Source organism: Lissotriton vulgaris, chromosome 7 (genome assembly GCF_964263255.1).
Source record: "Lissotriton vulgaris chromosome 7, aLisVul1.2, whole genome shotgun sequence".
Classification (NCBI taxonomy): domain Eukaryota; kingdom Metazoa; phylum Chordata; class Amphibia; order Caudata; family Salamandridae; genus Lissotriton; species Lissotriton vulgaris.
Window position 1 is genome coordinate 778,780,628 of NC_141695.1, and position 6,246 is coordinate 778,786,873.

Sequence of the window (6,246 nt, forward strand, 5' to 3'; positions counted from 1 at the left end):
CTTCAGCCACATCGTCTACTCCGCTATCTCAACCTCAGGAGCCGGAGCCGACAGAAGGTCGCCAGAATGTTGTCACTGTGCATGATGATTCATCTGATGATGATCAGAATGTGGAACAGGTCCCGAATCCAGATAGGGAATGGGACAAAGATGTCATTCCGGATCCTGCTTCACCATTGCCGGATCCTATAGATTCTCCTCAAGCGGACATAGGAGGTTTCCATAATCTGATGGAGAGGGCTTCCAAACAGTTTGGTCTTCCCATTAAGACTGTACAATCGGAATGCTTTCCTTATGATTTTAAGGAGCCTTACAGAAAATCTGTCCGTTCTATCCCGATTGTGGAACATGTATGGAGTGAGGGAATAAAGGTGATGTAGTCTCCAGCTACCGTCATCCCTGTTCTTCTGCGACTGGAGAGGAAATACAAGGCTCCAGAAGATGGTCCCGCTTGCCTGGTTCGTCAACCGAATCCGGACTCTGTCATCTCTCAGGCGGCTCAAAGGAAGTCAAAAAATCCATCGGCGCCCCATCTAGATAATGTAGGAAAAAGGTTTTCCTCTATGTCCAGCCTCCTTGCTAGGGCTGCCAATGCACTAGCCATTTTGGGACTATATGATCGCCAAATGTGGTGCAATTTATCACCATTTATTGATCAGCTGCCAGATGGTTCCAAAGCTGACGCAATGAAGATCCTGGAGGAAGGAGAGCGGTCTTCTTCAGAGATCATCGATTGCGCTATGGACATTGCCACCACTGCTTTCCGCACCTTGGTGGGTTCGGCTGTTCTAAGACGGCTTCGGGCCACCTGGTTTTGCCCGGAGGTTCAAAATAAGATCACTTGCCCTTTGATGGGGAAATACTTTTTGGAAAGCATGTGGACGACACGCTGCGGAGTATTAAGAAAGACACAGAAACTGCAAGGTCCCTTGGGACTTTGCAATACCGCAAAGTGCATTTCCGTGGTGGAAGAGGGAAAGGTTTTTCTACATATAGAGGAGGATACCAACAGCAGCGCTACTCCTCCTATTTGCAGTCGTACAAACCCCACTACTCTCAACGCCAGGCCAATCGACGTCTTTCTCTCGCCAGCCTTCAAGAGGACTACTGGGGCATAAGGGGAGGGATTCCTCTGAACACCAATAGCAACTTCCGGACTCTGTCTACTGTACCTTCACCCCCTGTAACATCAGTGGGGGGCAGGATTTCACAATGCCTCCTCAGCTGGGAGATCATAAAATCAGATCGGTGGGTCCTCAATATCATCCGGTTTTGCCACACGTTAGAGTTTCAGCACCTCCCACCTTCCAGAGCCCCTCGTGCCACCGAATGAAACCATCTACACCTTCTACGTCTCGAAGCTCATCAACTGCTCATCAAAGGAGCGATAGAACCAGTACCTCTATCCCAAGGAGGCAAAGGGTTCTATTCCCTGTTTTTCCTGGTTCGCAAGACAGAAGAAAAATGGCGCCCGATCTTAGATCTGAGGGAGCTCAACACCTATCTCATAAAACTCTCGCTACGGATGGTATCCCTTCAGGACATCTTGCGTCTTCTGAATCCAGGAAATTACATTGCAACTCTGGATCTCGAGGACGCTTACTTCCATGTTCGTATCCACCCAGCCCTCAGGAGATTTCTACGCTTCACAGTAGTCATGAGCCACTTTCAGTTCAAGGTCCTGCCTTTCGGACTCCGATCCGCGCCGCAGATATTCACGAATGTATTGACCCCAGTTGCAGAGTTTCTCAGAAAATAGTCACTGCAGGTTTTTCCCTACCTAGACGATTGGTTGATAAAAGCTCCATCTTCTCAAGCAACTACAAGTGCAGTCGAAAGTTGCATTCAGCTTTTCAATCATCTGGGTCTTCAACTCAACAGAAACAAGTCAGTTCTTTTTCCTTCCAGGTCGGCCAAGTTTATGGGGGCCATTCTGGATACAACTTGTTGCAAGGCTTTCCCATCAGAGGAAAGACAGAAAAGGCTGATTTTTCCGCCCGTCAATTACAAAGAAGACGGTCTCTGTCTGTCCGCCTATACAAATCTCTCCTAGGATCAATTTCATCCTGCATTCCCTTAATTCCGCATTGCAGACTTTGTATGCGCCCATTACAAAGAACAGCTGGACATGCAATGGCACCAAGCGGCAGGCTCGTTCGACGACGCGATAATCGTTACTGCTCTGATAAAAGAAGTGGTCAGCTGGTGAGCGATCAAAGACAATATCTCAAAAGGTCTCACTTTCACAGTTGCTCCAGCTCCTTTGATACTGACCATGGACGCCTCTCTAGAAGGCTGGGGAGCGGTCTTGCAAGACCTCCAAGTAAGAGATCCCTGGAAACCTGAACAACACACTCTCCACATCAATTTTCTGGAGCTCAAGGCGATTCGTCTGGCTTTAGGGGCTTTCCTTCCGAGCATTCGGGATTCCACCATCCTGGTCCGAACAGACAACGCGACGGCCATGCACTTTGTGATCAAACAAGGTGGAACGAGGTCTCAACTTCTTTCCAAGGAGTCCCAAGAGATTTGGGAATGGGCAATTCTTCACCACGTCACTCTTTCAGCTGAACATCTTCCAGGTACCCTTAACATGACAGCAGATACATTGAGTCGTCTGAAGTCAGTCTGTCACGAGTGGGAACTGGACCAGGGCACTATCAACAGTATTTTCAATCATTGGGGCACTCCGTCCTTAGACCTGATCACTACCCCAAAAAACAGGAAATGCCACTTTTACGCCAGCAGGTAACACCATCGAGGGTCCTTGGGGAATGCTCTTTCGATGGCCTGGTCAGGCGCATTTGTTTACGTCTTTTCTCCAATTCCCCTGATTCCAAGATTACAAGACGGAACCCTGCACAATGATTCTAATAGCACCGGCGTGGCCCCGCCAGTGCTGGTTCACGGAGCTTCTCCTACTCTCTCAAGATCAGCGGTTCACCTGCGACCCATTCAATCAATCAATCAATCAAACACATTTATAGAGCGCGCTACTCACCCGCAAGGGTCTCAAGGCGCTGGGGGGGGGGGGGGGGGGGGGGGGGGGGGTTCGGGGATGCTGCTACTGTTCGAAGAGCCAGGTCTTGAGTTGCTTCCTGAAGGCGAGATGGTTCTGGGTCAGCCGTAGGTGGGTGGGGAGGGAGTTCCACGTCTTGGCCGCCAGGTAGGAGAAGGATCTTCCTCCGGTGGTGCTTCTGCGAATCTGTGGGACGGTGGCGAGGGCGAGGCTGGCGGGGCGGAGCTGGCGGGTGAGTGTGTAGAACGTGAGCCGGTCATTGAGGTATTCTGGGCCCATGTTGTGGAGGGCCTTGTGTGCGTGGGTGAGGAGCCTGAACGTGATTCTCTTGCTGATGGGGAGCCAGTGTAGGTCTCTCAGGTGGGGAGTGATGTGGCTGTGGCGGGGGATGTCCAGGATGAGTCATGCGGAGGTGTTCTGTATGCGTTGGAGTCTTTTCTTTAGTTTGGCTGTGGTTCCAGTGTAGAGGGCATTCCTGTAGTCTAGATGGCTGGTGACGAGGGCCTGGGTGACTGTCTTTCTGGTTTCGGTGGGGATCCACCGGAAGATCTTGCGGAGCATTCGCAGGGTGTTGAAGCAGGATGATGAGACAGCATTGACTTGCTTGGTCATCGTGAGGGATGAGTCCGGGATGAGTCCATTCCTTCTCTATTGACGATGTCCCAGGGCCAAGTGGTACATCTGGATCTGAGCTCACTGCAGTTGACAGTGTGGCTCCTGGACACCGAGAGTTTCAGAATTTAAATATCCCTCAGGAATGCAAAGAGGTTTTAGCTCAAGCCCGTGCACCAAGTACGAATAAAACCTATCGTTCAAAATGGAAACGTTTCTGTTTGTGGTGCCACCGGGAAAACATTCATCCTTTCTCTTCTGCGCCTCATCAAATATTACCTTACATTCTGTCTTCAGGTCTCGCCTATTCTTCTATCAAGGTACACCTGGCTGCTATATCAAGGTTCAGACGGACAGCCTCTGGCCCTTCCCTTTGGTCTGCAAGAATTGTCAAACAATTTCTGAAAGGACTCTTTAGGGTTTTCCCTTCAGTTCGACCTCCGCCTCCCATGTGGCATCTCAATTTGGTACTTGCTCAACTCATGAGACCTCCGTTTGAGCCTATTCATAGAGCGGATCTTAAGTTTCTGTCATGGAAGGTGGCTCTCCTTCTCGCGTTAACGTATGCCAGGAGAGTTGGAGAATTTCAAGCTCTCACGATTAAGGAACCTTTTTTACAGTTCAAAGAGGACACTCTGATTCTAAGAAAAAATCTGAAATTTATTCCAAAGGTTCCTTCGGATTTCCATTTGATTGAGCCGGTCATTCTAAAATCTTTTTTCCCTCGACCTACAACTCCTGCAGAAAGGTCTCTTTATTCTTTGGATGTCCAAAGGTGTCTGAAATTCTATCTTCAGCGTACCAAGGATTTCAGGAAATCTACCCAACTCTTTTCGCTTTTAGTGATCCTCGAAAAGGATTTCCCCTTTCGAAGCAAGGGATTTCATGTTGGATTGCCAGCACAATTCACTACTGTCACCAGGTGGCGGGTAAGCCGCTAGAAGGACGTGTCCGGGCTCACTCCACAAGATCAGTTTCATCGTCTGCTGCTCTTTTCGCTGGAGTTCCTATCAAGGACATTTGTAGGGCAGCTACATGGAGCATTGCCCGTACTTTCACAAAGCACTACTGCTTGGACTCTTCCACACGGAGTGAGGCGGCAGTGGGACAAGCAGTCCTGAGGAACCTCTACCAGTAATCGGTGAGCTTCCTGTTATAGCTTCCTGTTATGGCACGTTTTGTATCTGGTAATGTTTACTGACTAATGTTTCTATCTCTGTTTTTTTCTTATGAAAATATGGAGACAGTGTTATTCCAGTATTTATTTCACAACATTTGCTTTGTTGCTAACTGCTAGCTTCTCTGATACAAGCTATGGAAATCTATGAAAGTGTCAGAAGGCTCACTCCAAGTCCATCGAAGCCGACGATGCTCCCAATGCCCCACCACCTCAGTGACGGCCAGAAACCACTAAGCCACCTCTGAAGTAGCAGGGAAAGGGGAAGTGGACTGAAAAAGAGAGACAGCCTGGTTGAAGAATATTCTTCTCTGGTCTTCGGCCAACGTAGTTGATTAACACTGGCACCTGCAGTAAAACATGCACTTAATCTTCTCTGTAAAACTCTTAACAATTTTAAAGAACTACAATCCTACAATTACTATGGTTACCTGGAAGACCTGGCTGTTTGCTTCTCTCTTATATGTTGAGTGGCTTACTGCTACTATAGTTCTGACTGTACTGTGTCTGAAAAACATATGTATATATATATATATATATATATATATATATTAGCTTTAAATCACTATGGCGTTTTATGTAGTCTCACTGCCACTAATTTGAGTCATGTACCTGAACCCCTACTCACCAAATCTATATGTAGCTGCCACCTTAATCACCAGGAAGTTTTGACAGTTCCTAGTTAAACTTCAACTGTGGAAAATGAAAGTCCCGTAATTAAACTGATGCTCAGAGGAATGATGAAACAGATATGCGACGCCAAGCTCTGACGTAAATGTCAGTATTCTTGACAGCGACCAAAAACCTTTATATAGAATGTTCCTTCGGAAGAATTAACTACACAAGTCTTTAACAAAAACTGTCTTTCTCTAAAGTACCTGAAGATGGCACTAGAATCCTGTGCCTAAAAACTGGCTTTGAAAACGTCTTACTGGACTCTTCTCAGCAGCTGTTGGTGCTCCCACGTAGCGCATGCGATTTGACTGTAAATATCCTGATGGCTGTTGGAAACTCCGTCAGCAGAAAGGGCTTGACAAGAAACGAATGTCTAAAAAACGGCGGACTTCACAAGTAACGCACCCGTCGCGGTGCGAGTTCAGTTGAAGTGCGTCATTCTGAAGTTCAAATCAACCCCTCAGCTGAATCACCAGCGCGAGCTCCCAGACACTAGACTGCTGGCGCTGGACAACGATCACGGAACTTCAGGCTGCCATGCTGCTGTGGATTACATAATGCCTGTAAACATAGTTTCCACATTAGCCTGGACACCAGGAATCTTTTCTTTCCTCGTGGAACTGCTGGTACCTTCTTGTTCCGAATTGGCTTTGCTAATGATTTTGACCTAGCGCCCTGAACAGTGCCCATAATCCTGACAGTACCTCCCTCCAAGGGGAACCCTCCCAATTTTGGCTTCAAGGGATGTATCTGATGAAATTGT